Raw genomic sequence first — 22348 nt, 5'->3', positions numbered from 1 at the left:
GCATGATGAGAGTTCGCGAACATTTGCATATTTATGCTTATTAAGAATTCGGACGAAAAAGTGGGCACGGTTTAGGAGATTAACGTATGCTTAAGAATAAATCTCGTTTAGCAAATCAAAGCTAATTTAGCTTTTTTAAATCCAGTTATATATATATAGAAATATAATAGAAATTCATGTAAAATCGTTAAAAAAATTATTCTTCAAAGTATTAATTTTGTGCATAACTCTATAAGTAAACAAAGGCTGTTTAACGTGAACTAATACAAACCAACTTGAGTTAATTGACAAAGGTTTTATTAAAAGATAGTATTAATACGTATACATATACTCATAACAAACTAAACAAATATTTCAACAGCGAGAATTATTAATTAATTATTAAATAACATGTCAATTGAAAAATCCTCGGCCTAACACATAGATGGCGCTACTATAATTAAATCTATATGTTTTTTAGTTAGCCCTAACCTTCAAAAGATGTGTGTATAATCTTGACAGCTGTCGGATCATTAGTTTGTGAATTATAGCATTTTGAGTGAAGCAAATTTTGTTATTGTGAAAAACATGGATAAAAAGGAATTTCGCGTGTTGATAAAATATTGCTTCTTGAAGGGAAAAAATATAGTTGAAGCAAAAGCTTGGCATGATGCCGAGTCTGCGGATATTGCCCCAGTTTAGACGAGGTGAAATGAGCACCGAAGACGGTGAACGTAGTGGACGCCCAAAAGAGATTGTTACCGAACAAAACACCTAAAAAATCCACAAAATGATTTTGAACTACCGTAAATTGCAATTTAATGAAATAGCAGACACTCTAAAGATATTAACTGAACATGTACATCATATCATTCATGAATATTTGGGTATGAGCAAGTTCTGTGCAAAGTGGGTGCCGCGCGAGCTCACTTTTGACTAAAAACAACGACGAGTTGATGATTCAGAGCAGTGTTTGAAGATGATCAAGCGTAGTAAACCCGAGTTTTTGCGATATGTGATAATGGATTAAACATGGCTCCATCATTTCACTCATCGATAGTCATCCAAGTGGATTGCACACGATGAACCAGCTCCAAAGCGTGGGAAAACGCAACAGTTGGCTGGCAAAATTATGGCGTTTTCATTGGCAACCTTGAAAAAGGAAGTACCATCAACAGCGACAATTACAAAGCGTTATTGAACCGTTTTAAGGACGAAAAATCGTATTTGAAGAAAAAGAAAATGCTGCTTCACCAAGACAATGCACCGTGTCACAAGTCAGTGAAAACCCCAAAAAATCCATGAATTGGGCTTCGAGTTGCTTTCTCATACACCGTATTATCCAGATTTGGCCATATCTTCCTTCTTACAGTGGGTGGCCAAATTATTAGGTACAATATTGAAATTGCTGACTTAGTTGGCACATTGGTAAAGGCGACAGGACGGTCCACCTTCTCTTGCAATAGTCGCGACTTCGAATCGTGCTGGGGCATGGTCGTAAATTTATGTTTGTGATTGTCCTAGGAAAGAGTATAAAATTCGACAAGGAAAATGATCCCAGTTACGCCAGTAACCAGGCTAGGTAAGACCGGATGTCTTTTGGGATGGTTTCTAAAGTTGGTCACTCGCCAGTCAGTAGGCTTAATACCGAGAACCGTGGAGCCCACGTTAAACAGTAGGTCTAGTCCAGATAAACCCTCGTTGGTAAGAACGTGACATTATATATATATATATATATATATATATATATATATATATATATATATATATACATATATATATATATATATATATATATATATATATATATATATATATACATATATATATATATATATATATATATATATATATATATATATATATATATATATATATACATATATATATATATATATATATATATATATATATATATATATATATATACATATATATATATATATATATATACATGTGTTCGCATCATTTTCTTGGAGTATGGAGTTTTAATGCCATTCTCTTATGAGAGTTTCAATTAACTGCTTCTTGATGGTAATCACTTCATTGATATTCGCGCGTTTGGCGTGTTCTCATATCTTTTCTATGGGGTTCATTTCTGATGTATTCCCCGGTTTTTTCGGTAAAATATTCAACAACACTTCTTTCTGGTTTTGTGACACAGTACCATTCATTCAATGATCTGAGGTAATAAGCGAGTTTCTAGTACCCGTTTTCATTGGTTTTCCTTCAATGTCCAATACAATGTTTCATTGTGAAAGTACCATTCCTTTATTTTTTCTTTTAATTGAATATAGAATTAGCTTTAAAGTTGACTTTTATTAATGTTCTTTGTATTCAAAATTAGCCAATCTAAAAAGCATCCTTGGAGTTTTCCTTAAAAGAGAACTATTTAACCTTCATAATTTGTCATATTTTTAATTCCTATTATAATATTTATAATCAATTACATGTCTGTATTTGTTAAATAATAACAGACTAAATTGAACAATGTAAATCATCCGTTCAGATCAGAATATCCTTAGAGTTTATAGTAATTAGATCTGGCATAGTATGTAAATTATACACAACTATACTGAGCTGCATTAGCATAATATATATAGATAACCATATATATATAATTGATTTGACATTATACAGATCCATGCAATATATTTTATTATATATTATATTACAGAATCTCAATAAAATATATTTTGAAAGTATTTTTTTATAGTTAAACTATTGTCTTATACTTAAAATTTAAGCCAGTTTACTAAAAGTCATCGTATAGTTCAAAAACAAGAAACATAAAATAGAATCGACTTCATATCACTACATAGTATAAAACAAAGTCGCCTTTTCTGTCCCTATATCTGTTTTTTTCAATAGATAGAGTGATTCAAGAGGAAGGTTTATATGTATAATACATGCATAATATACTAAGGCAACATTGCTAATTTTAGAGGTTTCTAACGTGATGTCGTAAATTAACCTATTTTTTTTAGGCTTATTTAGCAATTAGCAAAAACGCTGCCTAACCCTACGAGTTAAATCAAATTAATGTACTACAGTATTGTACACCATAAAAAGATCTACAAAAAAGTCCGCGATGGTATATGTTTATCTTTTAGGGATAACCCACATTAACCATTTTTATTGTTTACTTTTTACGTGAGAAAATGGCTTATTTACGAAGCTATTTTAAGCAATACGGCATTAATCCTTATCGAATTAAGTACCTTAAATACAGTGTGCAATTAATATAGATCAATATGGTTCCTTACAGCATGTAAATTAAACAAATATTTTCGGAGATATTACAAATTTAAAATATGCGTTTAAAAATGTGTAATGTAATAAAAATTGTATGAATTTAGATATTCCAAAGATAGCAGGAAATCTTCATAGTAAGTATAGGGGAAGAGGAATTGTTTTACTCCAAATTTAATGCGTGCAGGCCAAGGGCAGTAATGAATGAACCAAAAATACTGGATCGATTTTAATCATGTTTTCATTGAGTGACATAGGCATATATATTTTATGCCCGTGCAAAGTCGGAGCGGGCCGCTATGTTTTTATATACAACGTTCATATTTTTTCTGTAGTGTATTTAATTTAGTATCAGCATTGCACCCGTGCGAAGCCGGGGCGGGTCGCTAGTAATAAATAAGTAACTTAAAATAAAATATGTATATAATAGTCATTATAATAACTAAATAAAAATGAACAAAAACCTTTTCTAACCTATCTACTTTATAATACTTGTACTTGCCTTTGAGATTTGAGGGTTTTCCTCGATTTCACCCCCTTTCCCCCATCAGATCCTGACTCGGTTCCAATGAGACCACCTCGGTAGTGCACTCTTTCGAATAAAAAAGAATTTTGAAAATCGACCCACAATTGATGGAGAAATCGGTGAACATACAGTAAAAAAAATATGTATACAGCCGAACATAAAACCTCCTCATACCTGATAAGTACCAATATAAATACATAGAACCATCGCGTGGTGGCACGTCTGGACTATATGATGGTTGGTAAAATGCCCCAAGCATTGACTTTAATGTATTGAATGTTTAAGGATTTTTTAGAGTTTAGAAACTCAATTTTTTTTTATATTTTCAAAACTAAACCTTTGGGTATATTAAGAGGTTTTCTCGAGATTTAAATTATCTTGAGAGATATAGCTTTTAGAGTTAGTTGTTTTAGAGTTTTAGTGGCGTGGAATCTAAAATTGAAACGTGTGAAACTTGTGTTTTTCTCGAAACTACTTTATTCATTCACATGATATCTCAAGTTCTTCAGAGCCGATGTACTTTAAATTTGGTACGAGGACGAGAAATTGACCCAATCCAAAAATCCAAAGTGTAGAAATTCGTGTGTAAACCCGGCTATGTTTAAGCATTTAAATCTGTGTATATGCAGTAATTAACTTGAGATAATCTTACGGGAGGTACTCTAGCTTTATGAGTCCACCGTTGTCGACAATTGATGCAATTGAGATAAGAATTAAAGAACAAATGCTCCGAATATGCTTAGAGACATGACAGAGTGATCAACGAAAAAACGAAAAATCAGCCCTCAAAGATACTTGAAGACTGCTGACTGAAATAACTTTATTCGATATTGAATGGTTAAAAGTTATAAAAAACCTCAAAACTTACTTTTTCATGCACGTAATCTACATCTATTTATTATATTATTTATTTTATTATATTATTTATTAATTTATCTTCGTTAACTGAAATTGTCGATAAAAATTTATGTTATATTCAATACCATCCTATATTAACACGGATCAGCACTTAGAAAACTCTCCTGTGATATAAAATTTACATCTTCAATAATTTTATCATTCTAGCTTTCACATGTTCATGTATCATCCTGTCTACTACTCTGTAATACTATAATTATTTTGCTTTTCTATAATATATTTGAACAGGAAACGTTTCTAATGCCTGGCTTTCAAAAAAATTAAAAATCAATGAATATTCAGTAGCTTTAACTATATCATTCTTCTTTGTATAAAGTTTCGGCAATATATTTTCGATATAGCTGATACCTTCCGACTAAATATTCTATATATATCGCCACTTTTTTTCAGGCAAAGCGCCGATAAAACGAAGTTATGCTAATAAGGGCCTTTTATCGATTATCCATCCACCACTAAAATCCTTAAATTATTATTCATGTATCAGTTTTTCGCTTCGCTTGATGTCACTGATGTTAAATTTCTTGTTAAGAATCGATTTTGTATGTCAAGATGGACATTTTTAAAATAAAAACGAAAAAAGCTTTGGAATCATAAAATAGTGAGTCTGTATGGATTTCATCAACTATAGTATCGTATCAATTTTTTCTAAAAGTTACATTTATTTTTTAACAACTTCGTCTAGTCCAGTTTTATTAGGTGTTTACATATTAAACAGAATATTCTCCATTATTTTAAACATTTCTTCTAATTTTTTTCTATCTTTCATAGATCTAAATAAATGGTAATCAGAATGTGTTATATATGACGAATACGCTGGTAGCGACAGAACCTTCCTTTTGGGCTGTAACAGTACAAACTTACAACTCTTGGCAAATTGTGCCCCAGCGTTGTCATTGCCTGATAGTAACTCAGTTTTTACTTGCTATTGCTGGTCTTTTTTGCATCAATAGCAATAATACAACTATCAGGTCAATTGAGTCCCCGGCCTGTCATGGTAAAACACATTTTTTTAGCAAAATTAGTTTTTTTTATTCAACATAATTCCCTTGAAGAGTGATACACTGATTATAGTGACCCTCCAACTGTTAGATACCATTTTTGTAGTGCGATTTGACCTTTGCTTCAAAATAATCCTCAATTTCGGCGATCACCTCTTCATTCGATCAAAATTTCTTCCCAACGAGCATTCTTTTGAGATCTGAGAACAGGAAATAGTCGCTGGGGGCCAGATCTGGAGAATACGGTAGATAAGAAAGCAATTCGAAGCCCAATTTTTGCCGTCGTTTTCACTGACTTGTGACACATGTGACACTTGTTACACACTTTATTTTTCTTCAAATGCAGCCGTTTTTCGGCGATTTCGTCCTTCAAACGGTCCAATAACGCTACATAATATTCGCTGTTGATGGTCCTTCCTTTTTTAAGGTAGCCAATGAAAACTAATTCATGCACATCTCAACATACAGACGCCATAACCTTGCCAGCCGACTGTTGCGTTTTCCCACGCTTTGGAGCGGGCTCATTGACTGTCGATTGGAATTCGGGGCAAAATACTTGGAGAGTTGAAATGATAGAGCCATGTTTCATCCATTGTCACATATCGACGTAAAAACTCGGATTTTTTACGGTTGATCGTCTTCAAGCACTGCTCCGAATCATCAACTCGTCGTTGTTTTTGGTCAAAAATGGGCTCGCCCGGCACCCACTTTGCACAGAGCTTTCTGATACCCAAATATTCGTGAATGATATGATGTACATATTCAGTTGGTATCTTTAGAGTGTCTGCTATTTCATTCAGTTTCAATTTACCGTCATTCAAAATTATTTTGAACGTCTTTGTAACAACCTCTTTTGGGCGTCTGCTGCGTTCACCGGGTTCGGTGCTCATTTCACCACATCTAAACTTAGCATACCAATCCTTGATGGTTGATTTTCCTGGGACAGTATCCGAAAACTCGGCATCAAGCGAAGTTTTTGCTTCAACTGTATTTTTTCCCTTCAAAAAGCAATATTTTATCAACACGCGAAATTCCTTTATAACCATTTTTTCACAAGAAAAAAAGTTGCTTCACTCAAATTGCTATAATTCACAAACTAATGATCCGACAGCTATCAAATTTATACACGCATCTTTTAAAGGTTATGGCTAACTAAAAAACATGTGCATTTATTCTAGTAGCGCCATCTATATGTCAGGCCGGAGACTTCTCAATTGACATGTTACAATAACATTTTTATACGCTTTTTATTTTCGCTCAATTCCTATTGCAATTCCTCCCATGTGGATATTTTCCCTTGTCATGTAAATGTGCAGACACATTCAATGTATGAGCTAATAAGCTTTGGGAAAGCTGAAAAGGTCTTCGAACCATTTAAGTCCTCAGGGCCGTTCTTTATTACTAACATCAAAATCGTCACTTTTAAATTGTTGAAGCCAAAATCAATAATTAGGTTATGAAGGAGCTTCAAGATGGAGCTAAAAAAGGGCTTCTGGAATATCGAAAGTGCAATTTTGAGTATTCCATGGTTAGTGTTTCTGTACAATGTACAACTCAGTGATACCAAATGGAAAACTGCTACTTCATATAGAAAACCGTCAGAACCATTCAACTTAGTAGTTATATTAGGTTGTATAACAGTCGGTTCCATTAATGATTCGTATTTTCAACTAAAGATATTGTTAATCAAAATACATGCGAGAATCTGATTTAATATGTTTTCAGTAAAATGACACAGTTTCCGTGTTACTTATAACCAATAAAATATATTTTGATTTTTTAAAAGTGTTTAAGTACATTATTACAATTTAAAATTTTATTTCGACTTTTAACGTAATTTAACGGCTTTAAATTAAATAAACATTTGTATCGCGTTAAGAGCTAACTTTATTTTAATTACGGAAATATCGAAATATATAAAATTGCCATTTCAAAATAACTTTTACAACTGGGATTATGTAGGGCACTCCAGAGTAATTCAAAATGAAATATTTCATTTAGACATTTTTACAGATTATAATTTGATAAATTTGATTTGTCGACATTCAATTTTAATATATTGTTGTGTTGAAATTATTTTTATATCTCGAATTTTAACGTTGACTTTACAAAATATTGTCCTAACAGATTGTTTTGTTAATTGAGGCTGAACTATTGTAAGCTGTTGAAGTTATGTGTACCAATTTCTAGCAAATACTAGCGACAATATTAATGTGTTTGAAGCAAAGTATGCAAAGAAAGAAGTTTAAAAAGTTTAATATCTATGATAGGTTAGTTCTTTAGCATAACAACACTGGTTATTCTCTTATGGTCAACCCTCATTTTCATGTCTTTGATTTTTCTTAAATAAATCACACATTTTTAAGATAGAATAAGTTCTATACAGAGATAATTTATAAGCTGAAACTTGAACAACAGCCACATTTTCAGATGGACATTTTTTGGATAAACTTGGTTTGAAACTCACAAACAATCTGGTTTAAAAAGGAAAAATAAATAATATATATAAATGTATAAATACATAAATACATATGTAATAGTTCTAATCAAAATGCAGTTTATGACTTCTAACTGTTCTCATATATAAAGAAAATCTTTAGAGAAAACAATAAGAATTTAATAACCTTGAAACCTTTCTTCAAATTTCTTATCTGTAAGAGGTTATATTGAATACTGAACCATATTTAGAATATGGTTAGAGATGGATTTTATACTACACTGCCATATTTTAGAATGCATTTCTATATGTGGTATAAGAGGCCAAAGTGTATTCTCTATATTACGAATATTTATGATGGATATAATTTATAGAATTTTTATTAGAATTCATTAGAATACAATCTTCCATAGCCTGGGAATGATCCCACCAATTTAGTTGTGTGTGAACATTTTTCTAATGTTTATGTATTGTTTATGTATGTCCAACGATTATGGATAATTTATCTTTATTACTTCAATATTTTTATATTAACAAATCCATAAATATCAGGAACAAAGTTGGGCTTATTGGTAGCATTATATATATTTTTTGAATTACACTTATCATATTATCATTTACTTCTCTTTGTTCTAATATAGCCTATAATATTTAATTTCTTACTCAGTCAAATACCTTTTACGATAGAATGCCTGTAAGATACAATATTTATGCAAATTTTGCTTCTAAATTTACAAATATATAGCATATTTTATCAAATAAGTTAATGTGCACTTTTCCGAAGTCATAACATAAAATAATAACCAATTTTGCATTTTATCTGATAGTAATTTAACGGTTCCAAAATGATAATGAAGATTGAAGCGTCTCTAAATTGGGAGCGAATGATGGCAAATACTTTATATTTTAATTTCCGGGGTTTTACATTCGCCGTGATAAATTTCCTTGCAGTTGTACCATTTTCACTGAATATTCGAATTAGTTATCCGAAAATGTCATTTTATGTAAATATGCATCCATTATTCTATATTATTTAATAACAGTTACCTAGATGAAGCTTAATAATGTTGAGTTGAATAAATATTCATATAAGATGTTCATTATTATCCCTAATAATTTTGTAGGAAATTTTTTTCAATTTTTTTAATCCAAGATTTATTTTTAAACTTTCAGTTTATTATTGTTTACAATTTTTTCGGCAATATATTCAGAATATAATAGAACTACTCATGAAATAGCTCAATTTCAATCGTCGTTAAAAATGCAGAGCTGATGAGTCAAAATCGGGCACCTTCGAAAACAAGCGAAAAATTGGAAATAAAATCTTTGGTAAATATGGCAGATAGTGTAAGATCCAGGAATATTGCAAAATTAGTGCGAGATTTGTTACATCATTCAGTAGTTCAACCTTAAAAAAGAGTCGATTTCGTTGTCTAGATTATTATTTGTCAACTATATCAAAATCGACATCCTTAAAACGTTAAACCAACAATATATTACTTCCAATAAAAACTCTCATTAATTAGAAGTTTAGTGCTCCACAAATATTATTATGTTGACTCCCAATTTGTTATTTTCAATTCACAGATATAACTACATACCTGATACAGCATATGTTGTGAATATGTCATAAATATCTCAAAATCAATGCACAAAACAAGTATATATTGTCTATTCAAAGTTTTTTTAGTAATGCGTCATAGATATTTGTGACGTCGAAACATTGCAGTATTGTCGGATCAAATCAGTATGGCTTTGACATACAAGAAAATTCCAATCTATAGAAAATAATTAAACAAGAATATTATTATCAAACATAATTTATTTTAACAAACATTATAGTACATCTAATATATATATATATATTATCGAATGACTTAAAACTACAATTAAGAACACAGGTATAACAGTTTATAGGTTAGATTTGTTTTGTTTACATTGAACTCTTTTCCACATAACCCATGAGGTAAAGTTTCTAGGCATGTTTTTTTATGTATCCCCCTGCAGGCCTAATCCACCTAATTATCAATTGTATATCAGAAAAAACGTATTTTAGTTACTTTCATTCCAGAGCATATTTACCTTTTTACGTTTAGTTCTTGTTTCCTTCGATGGCGTGTTTACTTGTCTACTCATCTTGGTATCACTGTACATTTTACTTCTTCTGCTACTATCTGTGTACATCATTCTTCATAAAATAAATAAAAGAAAATTAACTGAATTCTGTCTAATGCATTTACCATATCTACAAAACTGTTAGTGTTCATTCTCTCCTCATACATTCCAACCTAGTGCTCATATTTATTTTTGAACAATTACAATCATACCTCTGGACACAAATCTTCCACGCCCTATAATACCATTTTCTACAGTTATATTCAATTAATTATATGCATACCTTTAGCTGTTTCCACTCTCATCACTCTGTCTCAAGAATTTCCAGCATTGCACAGCATTATCACATATCCTGAAAGTTTCCTTCAGTCACTTTCACTTTCCGACTCACTCCCCAATTCAATCACTAAACTGTTAATTTCTAATCTATCTAAAACATGTTCACCATTTATCCACCATTTATCAATTACATCCTCTGTATGTCTTATCGAGTTTATCCAAACTGAAGGTGTTCTAGTTGACAATGCTTCCTTCCACATATCCAAACAGTTTTTGATGGAATATGCTTCTTGACCAGCAATATATCTACAATTAATTATTAATAAGTATAATGACCAACAAAACCTAATCAAATGCTATTGTAACTTTTCCCTTGTTCCAACAATTTTTGTTGTCTTTATACTTTCTTTGTTAGTGTCTTGCCAAGACTGCCACAATGAACCATTTTGAAATATTCAAGTTTCATCAAAATACACAAATTCAAATAGTTTATCTTTCTTCATCTTATTTTATTATAGTTTATCTTTCTTGATCTTAAAATTGAATTAATTTTAAGGCAACGTCTGGAACTTCCATTAAATCTATCCGAGGGTTATCTTAACACCATTTAAACCCTATGCCCTGTAAGAGTGTATGAAAGGATGTCTTACATCCATCAAAATGCTGCATGTCTTTAATTCTTTTATGTATACTTTCCAGACTGACAATTTTCTCTAAAATAATTTTATTAAATTATGTTTATATCGATAAAATAGTTTGTGTACTTACTGTTCTTATACATTTCGTATATTTGGTCTCGAATAGAGCCATTATCAATACGGTCTAGATTCGTCACCCACTTTGTATGTAGACCGGTTTTCTTGGGTGAATCTAACGTATTATTCTTCATTTTATAAGCGATGTTATTCACAGTACCCACACTAATATTTAGCGCGGCAGCAACCCGCTAAACCATTTTCAATGAAGTTGTAGGGACTTATATTATTTAATTTCATCAATAATTGCCTCTCTAACGGAAATTATGCAGGCATAAGGCAAAAGGAGACCTCCATTATCTCGTTCCTTTTCGAAATATTTTATTAAAGCCGCAATCAATTTGTGACCCTGACTATCTATTGTTTTCGGCATTTTCAAACGAAATGATATCATATATTACGGGACGATTTCAAATTTATCAAAATAATCAAAGGGCTAAAATAATGTTTGTCGATTTTTAATCTGTAGTAATAATCACTAATATTTTGAATAATTTTGCGTACGTCTGACAAACGGACGGCGGCCGGTTGCAAAATTCTTTAATGCAATAGTCTTAAGAAGTTTTAACTCTTACCTATAAATTATTGTAGCTGTATAATTAACTGTAGTTTTCAGATATACTATAATGTTAAAATAAATTATATTTGATAACATTTTTGTTCAATTATTTTATTTAAATTAGAATTTTCTTGTATGTCAAAGCCAAACTAAAACTCATAGTTGATGCGACAACATTACAATGTTTCGACATCATAAATATCCATGACGCATTACTAAAAGAATTTTGAATAGATTATATGATAGATTCAATAACTAATTACACCTGGAATAGAAAATAGAGCGTATACGTGAGTTCTTATAAAGATTGTAAAGGAAATTTTCCTGAAATAAGCTTATTTTATCGATTGATTACAGCGTAGCCCTAACATGAATAAAATATCGTCTCTCTAATGAAGATAAGATAACTTAATAAAACTTTTAGAAAGAGCTTCGGATACATTACAAAAACTTTTTATTGAATATATATAGGGCGTTTTTATTTACCTAAACATTCAAAAAGTTCTCCAACTCGACTTTAATATTTAATATTGTTTATACTATATGCTTATGGTGCTACACCAAGGAATGGTTTAGAAGCAATGATTTTTCTGGATTAGTATGTTGTTCACACATTTTCATTTCTTCTTCGTTTGTCTGCTGCACGTCACTATTCTTATATTGAACAATATTTGAAGGAGACTTTCAAGATTTTTTTGCTAAAATGGGCTCCAGATTTTTCTGTGGTGGCGAGTGTAATTCCAAGCGCAGACACTAGGGCTTTCGGCTTATGAATCCAAGAAGAAGGCAACTACTACGAATAGTAGAAAAAATGAAGCGTGAAGGTCTCTCCGATAGTGAACCTATTTATATCCAGCCGACAGAGAAAGTATTCCTGATCTACTGGTTTTTTTATCACAAAAAATGTTGAGAGGAATTTCCCACAAATGGAAACACGGATTGATTTAAGCTCGTACTGTACTATGTAAGTACTGTATATCAACCATTCGCCGAGTGTCACTAGGAACACGTCACTATTCTTATATTGAATATTTATTTCATCATTGTATCCACAACAGACAGCAGGGCCGCTACAATATTTGAAGGAGACTTTCAAGATTTTTTTGCTAAAATGAGCTCCAGATTTTTCTGTGGCGGCGAGTGTAATTCCAAGCGTAGACACTAGGGCTTTCGGCTTATTAATCCAAGAAGAAGGCAACTACTACGAATAGTAGAAAAAATGAAGCGTGAAGGTCTCTCCGATAGTGAATCTATTTACACCCAGCCGACAGAGAAAGTATTCCTGATCTACTGCTTTTTTATCACAAAAAATGTTGAGAGGAATTTCCCACAAATGGAAACACGGATCGGTTTAAGCTCGTACTGTACTATGTAAGTACTGTATATCAACCATTCGCCGAGTGTCACTAGGAACACGTCACTATTCTTATATTGAATATTTATTTCATCATTGTATCCACAACAGACAGTAGGGCCGCTACAATATTTGAAGGAGAATTTCAAGATTTTTTTGCTAAAATGGGCTCCAGATTTTTCTGTGGCGGCGAGTGTAATTCCAAGCGTAGACACTAGGGCTTTCGGCTTATTAATCCAAGAAGAAGGCAACTACTACGAATAGTAGAAAAAATGAAGCGTGAAGGTCTCTCCGATAGTGAATCTATTTACACCCAGCCGACAGAGAAAGTATTCCTGATCTACTGCTTTTTTATCACAAAAAATGTTGAGAGGAATTTCCCACAAATGGAAACACGGATTGATTTAAGCTCGTACTGTACTATGTAAGTACTGTATATCAACCATTCGCCGAGTGTCACTAGGAACACGTCACTATTCTTATATTGAATATTTATTTCATCATTGTATCCACAACAGACAGTAGGGCCGCTACAATATTTGAAGGAGAATTTCAAGATTTTTTTGCTAAAATGGGCTCCAGATTTTTCTGTGGCGGCGAGTGTAATTCCAAGCGTAGACACTAGGGCTTTCGGCTTATTAATCCAAGAAGAAGGCAACTACTACGAATAGTAGAAAAAATGAAGCGTGAAGGTCTCTCCGATAGTGAATCTATTTACACCCAGCCGACAGAGAAAGTATTCCTGATCTACTGCTTTTTTATCACAAAAAATGTTGAGAGGAATTTCCCACAAATGGAAACACGGATCGGTTTAAGCTCGTACTGTACTATGTAAGTACTGTATATCAACCATTCGCCGAGTGTCACTAGGAACACGTCACTATTCTTATATTGAATATTTATTTCATCATTGTATCCACAACAGACAGTAGGGCCGCTACAATATTTGAAGGAGAATTTCAAGATTTTTTTGCTAAAATGGGCTCCAGATTTTTCTGTGGCGGCGAGTGTAATTCCAGGCGTAGACACTAAGGCTTTCGGCTTATTAATCCAAGAAGAAGGCAACTACTACGAATAGTAGAAAAAATGAAGCGTGAAGGTCTCTCCGATAGTGAATCTATTTACACCCAGCCGACAGAGAAAGTATTCCTGATCTACTGCTTTTTTATCACAAAAAATGTTGAGAGGAATTTCCCACAAATGGAAACACGGATCGGTTTAAGCTCGTACTGTCCTATGTAAGTACTGTATATCAACCATTCGCCGAGTGTCACTAGGAACACGTCACTATTCTTATATTGAATATTTATTTCATCATTGTATCCACAACAGACAGTAGGGCCGCTACAATATTTGAAGGAGAATTTCAAGATTTTTTTGCTAAAATGGGCTCCAGATTTTTCTGTGGCGGCGAGTGTAATTCCAAGCGTAGACACTAGGGCTTTCGGCTTATTAATCCAAGAAGAAGGCAACTACTACGAATAGTAGAAAAAATGAAGCGTGAAGGTCTCTCCGATAGTGAATCTATTTACACCCAGCCGACAGAGAAAGTATTCCTGATCTACTGCTTTTTTATCACAAAAAATGTTGAGAGGAATTTCCCACAAATGGAAACACGGATTGATTTAAGCTCGTACTGTACTATGTAAGTACTGTATATCAACCATTCGCCGAGTGTCACTAGGAACACGTCACTATTCTTATATTGAATATTTATTTCATCATTGTATCCACAACAGACAGTAGGGCCGCTACAATATTTGAAGGAGAATTTCAAGATTTTTTTGCTAAAATGGGCTCCAGATTTTTCTGTGGCGGCGAGTGTAATTCCAAGCGTAGACACTAGGGCTTTCGGCTTATTAATCCAAGAAGAAGGCAACTACTACGAATAGTAGAAAAAATGAAGCGTGAAGGTCTCTCCGATAGTGAATCTATTTACACCCAGCCGACAGAGAAAGTATTCCTGATCTACTGCTTTTTTATCACAAAAAATGTTGAGAGGAATTTCCCACAAATGGAAACACGGATCGGTTTAAGCTCGTACTGTACTATGTAAGTACTGTATATCAACCATTCGCCGAGTGTCACTAGGAACACGTCACTATTCTTATATTGAATATTTATTTCATCATTGTATCCACAACAGACAGTAGGGCCGCTACAATATTTGAAGGAGAATTTCAAGATTTTTTTGCTAAAATGGGCTCCAGATTTTTCTGTGGCGGCGAGTGTAATTCCAGGCGTAGACACTAAGGCTTTCGGCTTATTAATCCAAGAAGAAGGCAACTACTACGAATAGTAGAAAAAATGAAGCGTGAAGGTCTCTCCGATAGTGAATCTATTTACACCCAGCCGACAGAGAAAGTATTCCTGATCTACTGCTTTTTTATCACAAAAAATGTTGAGAGGAATTTCCCACAAATGGAAACACGGATCGGTTTAAGCTCGTACTGTACTATGTAAGTACTGTATATCAACCATTCGCCGAGTGTCACTAGGAACACGTCACTATTCTTATATTGAATATTTATTTCATCATTGTATCCACAACAGACAGTAGGGCCGCTACAATATTTGAAGGAGAATTTCAAGATTTTTTTGCTAAAATGGGCTCCAGATTTTTCTGTGGCGGCGAGTGTAATTCCAAGCGTAGACACTAGGGCTTTCGGCTTATTAATCCAAGAAGAAGGCAACTACTACGAATAGTAGAAAAAATGAAGCGTGAAGGTCTCTCCGATAGTGAATCTATTTACACCCAGCCGACAGAGAAAGTATTCCTGATCTACTGCTTTTTTATCACAAAAAATGTTGAGAGGAATTTCCCACAAATGGAAACACGGATCGGTTTAAGCTCGTACTGTACTATGTAAGTACTGTATATCAACCATTCGCCGAGTGTCACTAGGAACATGTCACTATTCTTATATTGAATATTTATTTCATCATTGTATCCACAACAGACAGTAGGGCCGCTACAATATTTGAAGGAGAATTTCAAGATTTTTTTGCTAAAATGGGCTCCAGATTTTTCTGTGGCGGCGAGTGTAATTCCAGGCGTAGACACTAAGGCTTTCGGCTTATTAATCCAAGAAGAAGGCAACTACTACGAATAGTAGAAAAAATGAAGCGTGAAGGTCTCTCCGATAGTGAATCTATTTACACCCAGCCGACAGAGAAAGTATTCCTGATCTACTGCTTTTTTATCACAAAAAATGTTGAGAGGAATTTCCCACAAATGGAAACACGGATTGATTTAAGCTCGTACTGTACTATGTAAGTACTGTATATCAACCATTCGCCGGGTGTCACTAGGAACACGTCACTATTCTTATATTGAATATTTATTTCATCATTGTATCCACAACAGACAGTAGGGCCGCTACAATATTTGAAGGAGAATTTCAAGATTTTTTTGCTAAAATGGGCTCCAGATTTTTCTGTGGCGGCGAGTGTAATTCCAAGCGTAGACACTAGGGCTTTCGGCTTATTAATCCAAGAAGAAGGCAACTACTACGAATAGTAGAAAAAATGAAGCGTGAAGGTCTCTCCGATAGTGAATCTATTTACACCCAGCCGACAGAGAAAGTATTCCTGATCTACTGCTTTTTTATCACAAAAAATGTTGAGAGGAATTTCCCACAAATGGAAACACGGATCGGTTTAAGCTCGTACTGTACTATGTAAGTACTGTATATCAACCATTCGCCGAGTGTCACTAGGAACACGTCACTATTCTTATATTGAATATTTATTTCATCATTGTATCCACAACAGACAGTAGGGCCGCTACAATATTTGAAGGAGAATTTCAAGATTTTTTTGCTAAAATGGGCTCCAGATTTTTCTGTGGCGGCGAGTGTAATTCCAAGCGTAGACACTAGGGCTTTCGGCTTATTAATCCAAGAAGAAGGCAACTACTACGAATAGTAGAAAAAATGAAGCGTGAAGGTCTCTCCGATAGTGAATCTATTTACACCCAGCCGACAGAGAAAGTATTCCTGATCTACTGCTTTTTTATCACAAAAAATGTTGAGAGGAATTTCCCACAAATGGAAACACGGATCGGTTTAAGCTCGTACTGTACTATGTAAGTACTGTATATCAACCATTCGCCGAGTGTCACTAGGAACACGTCACTATTCTTATATTGAATATTTATTTCATCATTGTATCCACAACAGACAGTAGGGCCGCTACAATATTTGAAGGAGAATTTCAAGATTTTTTTGCTAAAATGGGCTCCAGATTTTTCTGTGGCGGCGAGTGTAATTCCAAGCGTAGACACTAGGGCTTTCGGCTTATTAATCCAAGAAGAAGGCAACTACTACGAATAGTAGAAAAAATGAAGCGTGAAGGTCTCTCCGATAGTGAATCTATTTACACCCAGCCGACAGAGAAAGTATTCCTGATCTACTGCTTTTTTATCACAAAAAATGTTGAGAGGAATTTCCCACAAATGGAAACACGGATCGGTTTAAGCTCGTACTGTCCTATGTAAGTACTGTATATCAACCATTCGCCGAGTGTCACTAGGAACACGTCACTATTCTTATATTGAATATTTATTTCATCATTGTATCCACAACAGACAGTAGGGCCGCTACAATATTTGAAGGAGAATTTCAAGATTTTTTTGCTAAAATGGGCTCCAGATTTTTCTGTGGCGGCGAGTGTAATTCCAAGCGTAGACACTAGGGCTTTCGGCTTATTAATCCAAGAAGAAGGCAACTACTACGAATAGTAGAAAAAATGAAGCGTGAAGGTCTCTCCGATAGTGAATCTATTTACACCCAGCCGACAGAGAAAGTATTCCTGATCTACTGCTTTTTTATCACAAAAAATGTTGAGAGGAATTTCCCACAAATGGAAACACGGATCGGTTTAAGCTCGTACTGTACTATGTAAGTACTGTATATCAACCATTCGCCGAGTGTCACTAGGAACACGTCACTATTCTTATATTGAATATTTATTTCATCATTGTATCCACAACAGACAGTAGGGCCGCTACAATATTTGAAGGAGAATTTCAAGATTTTTTTGCTAAAATGGGCTCCAGATTTTTCTGTGGCGGCGAGTGTAATTCCAAGCGTAGACACTAGGGCTTTCGGCTTATTAATCCAAGAAGAAGGCAACTACTACGAATAGTAGAAAAAATGAAGCGTGAAGGTCTCTCCGATAGTGAATCTATTTACACCCAGCCGACAGAGAAAGTATTCCTGATCTACTGCTTTTTTATCACAAAAAATGTTGAGAGGAATTTCCCACAAATGGAAACACGCATCGGTTTAAGCTCGTACTGTACTATGTAAGTACTGTATATCAACCATTCGCCGAGTGTCACTAGGAACACGTCACTATTCTTATATTGAATATTTATTTCATCATTGTATCCACAACAGACAGTAGGGCCGCTACAATATTTGAAGGAGAATTTCAAGATTTTTTTGCTAAAATGGGCTCCAGATTTTTCTGTGGCGGCGAGTGTAATTCCAAGCGTAGACACTAGGGCTTTCGGCTTATTAATCCAAGAAGAAGGCAACTACTACGAATAGTAGAAAAAATGAAGCGTGAAGGTCTCTCCGATAGTGAATCTATTTACACCCAGCCGACAGAGAAAGTATTCCTGATCTACTGCTTTTTTATCACAAAAAATGTTGAGAGGAATTTCCCACAAATAGAAACACGGATCGGTTTAAGCTCGTACTGTCCTATGTAAGTACTGTATATCAACCATTCGCCGAGTGTCACTAGGAACACGTCACTATTCTTATATTGAATATTTATTTCATCATTGTATCCACAACAGACAGTAGGGCCGCTACAATATTTGAAGGAGAATTTCAAGATTTTTTTGCTAAAATGGGCTCCAGATTTTTCTGTGGCGGCGAGTGTAATTCCAAGCGTAGACACTAGGGCTTTCGGCTTATTAATCCAAGAAGAAGGCAACTACTACGAATAGTAGAAAAAATGAAGCGTGAAGGTCTCTCCGATAGTGAATCTATTTACACCCAGCCAACAGAGAAAGTATTCCTGATCTACTGCTTTTTTATCACAAAAAATGTTGAGAGGAATTTCCCACAAATGGAAACACGGATCGGTTTAAGCTCGTACTGTACTATGTAAGTACTGTATATCAACCATTCGCCGAGTGTCACTAGGAACACGTCACTATTCTTATATTGAATATTTATTTCATCATTGTATCCACAACAGACAGTAGGGCCGCTACAATATTTGAAGGAGAATTTCAAGATTTTTTTGCTAAAATGGGCTCCAGATTTTTCTGTGGCGGCGAGTGTAATTCCAGGCGTAGACACTAAGGCTTTCGGCTTATTAATCCAAGAAGAAGGCAACTACTACGAATAGTAGAAAAAATGAAGCGTGAAGGTCTCTCCGATAGTGAATCTATTTACACCCAGCCGACAGAGAAAGTATTCCTGATCTACTGCTTTTTTATCACAAAAAATGTTGAGAGGAATTTCCCACAAATGGAAACACGGATCGGTTTAAGCTCGTACTGTACTATGTAAGTACTGTATATCAACCATTCGCCGAGTGTCACTAGGAACACGTCACTATTCTTATATTGAATATTTATTTCATCATTGTATCCACAACAGACAGTAGGGCCGCTACAGTATTTGAAGGAGACTTTCAAGATTTTTTTGCTAAAATGGGCTCCAGATTTTTCTGTGGCGGCGAGTGTAATTCCAAGCGTAGACACTAAGGCTTTCGGCTTATTAATCCAAGAAGAAGGCAACTACTACGAATAGTAGAAAAAATGAAGCGTGAAGGTCTCTCCGATAGTGAATCTATTTACACCCAGCCGACAGAGAAAGTATTCCTGATCTACTGCTTTTTTATCACAAAAAATGTTGAGAGGAATTTCCCACAAATGGAAACACGGATCGGTTTAAGCTCGTACTGTACTATGTAAGTACTGTATATCAACCATTCGCCGAGTGTCACTAGGAACACGTCACTATTCTTATATTGAATATTTATTTCATCATTGTATCCACAACAGACAGTAGGGCCGCTACAGTATTTGAAGGAGACTTTCAAGATTTTTTTGCTAAAATGGGCTCCAGATTTTTCTGTGGCGGCGAGTGTAATTCCAGGCGTAGACACTAAGGCTTTCGGCTTATTAATCCAAGAAGAAGGCAACTACTACGAATAGTAGAAAAAATGAAGCGTGAAGGTCTCTCCGATAGTAAATCTATTTACACCCAGCCGACAGAGAAAGTATTCCTGATCTACTGCTTTTTTATCACAAAAAATGTTGAGAGGAATTTCCCACAAATGGAAACACGGATTGATTTAAGCTCGTACTGTCCTATGTAAGTACTGTATATCAACCATACGCCGAGTGTCACTAGGAACACGTCACTATTCTTATATTGAATATTTATTTCATCATTGTATCCACAACAGACAGTAGGGCCGCTACAGTATTTGAAGGAGACTTTCAAGATTTTTTTGCTAAAATGGGCTCCAGATTTTTCTGTGGCGGCGAGTGTAATTCCAAGCGTAGACACTAAGGCTTTCGGCTTATTAATCCAAGAAGAAGGCAACTACTACGAATAGTAGAAAAAATGAAGCGTGAAGGTCTCTCCGATAGTGAACCTATTTACACCCAGCCGACAGAGAAAGTATTCCTGATCTACTGCTTTTTTATCACAAAAAATGTTGAGAGGAATTTCCCACAAATGGAAACACGGATCGGTTTAAGCTCGTACTGTACTATGTAAGTACTGTATATCAACCATTCGCCGAGTGTCACTAGGAACATGTCACTATTCTTATATTGAATATTTATTTCATCATTGTATCCACAACAGACAGTAGGGCCGCTACAATATTTGAAGGAGACTTTCAAGATTTTTTTGCTAAAATGGGCTCCAGATTTTTCTGTGGTGGCGAGTGTAATTCCAAGCGCAGACACTAGGGCTTTCGGCTTATGAATCCAAGAAGAAGGCAACTACTACGAATAGTAGAAAAAATGAAGCGTGAAGGTCTCTCCGATAGTGAACCTATTTACACCCAGCCGACAGAGAAAGTATTCCTGATCTACTGCTTTTTTATCACAAAAAATGTTGAGAGGAATTTCCCACAAATGGAAACACGGATCGGTTTAAGCTCGTACTGTACTATGTAAGTACTGTATATCAACCATTCGCCGAGTGTCACTAGGAACACACAGCTGAAATAAAAATATACATTAAATCACCTCTATAAATGTACCTATCGTTGAAGAACGTGCATCCTAAATAGGTCCTGGGAGAAACATTAACTTTCAAATAACGAAAACACCTAGGCTTTGATAGCTATAGCGCAGAATAAAGAAAGTTAAAATTTTTTTCCTTAAAAAACCACTTGGTTGGCGCAGTGGTAAAGGCGACAGGACGGTCCACCTACTGTTGCGATAATCGCAGGTTCGAATCCTGCTGGGGCGTGGTCGTAAATTTATATTTGTGAATGTTTAATATTTGTGATTCTCCTAGGTAAGAGTGCAAAATCCGACGGGAAAATGATTCCAGTCACGCCAGTAACTAGGCTGGGTACCACCGTATATCTTCTGGGATGATTTTTAAGTAGGTCCACCACGTTAAACTGTAGGTCCAGTCCAGTTAAACTCATAGTTGGTATAAGAAGACTTCAATACTTAAAAAAAACGAAATATTACGAACTGTATATTATTTTACAAGAAAATTACAATATTTGGTCATATTTTAGTCGAAATAATGTATTAGTGAAAACCAAAATGATGGAAAATCTGTACAAATATACCGAGGATCATGAAAAAAAAATCGCTTTATACTTTATTTATACGCTCAACAAAATCCATAATATAATGAGCTTTAATTAAAGTGAAACTGCATACTCTACCCGAAATAATATTCCATTAAAAATGTATTAAATGAATGGAATAAATTCTCCTTCAAGGTTTAACAAAACTTTTGTATACAATACCGTCTATGAACCTTGGCATTAGTACAAAGTCTTTAGGCTATATGCTTAATAGGACAACGTCTAACGACAAGAACAAAGTAGTTATTAACTAAAAGGTTAATAATCCTTAAAAGATAAAATAAGACCGCTCGTCTCACTCCCAACGGTCTGAGTCTGAAGTTTTAGTCGTGCAGTTATTAAATTAACATCATTGGCTTTGG

The 22348-nt window shown here is 34.3% G+C and overlaps 1 protein-coding gene across 4 annotated transcripts in view; it reads left to right on the top strand.

Annotated features, from left to right (window-relative positions):
* dnc (phosphodiesterase dunce) overlaps positions 1-22348 on the top strand; it is a 787050-nt gene that overhangs the window by 355969 nt on the left and 408733 nt on the right. The gene's annotated exons all lie outside the window — the stretch shown is intronic.

The sequence above is a fragment of the Rhynchophorus ferrugineus genome, unplaced genomic scaffold (genome assembly GCF_030347505.1).
Source record: "Rhynchophorus ferrugineus isolate W39M unplaced genomic scaffold, kcgeb_rfMv2 rfM2, whole genome shotgun sequence".
NCBI classification, from domain to species: domain Eukaryota; kingdom Metazoa; phylum Arthropoda; class Insecta; order Coleoptera; family Curculionidae; genus Rhynchophorus; species Rhynchophorus ferrugineus.
This window is presented reverse-complemented; position numbering and strand designations above follow the sequence as displayed.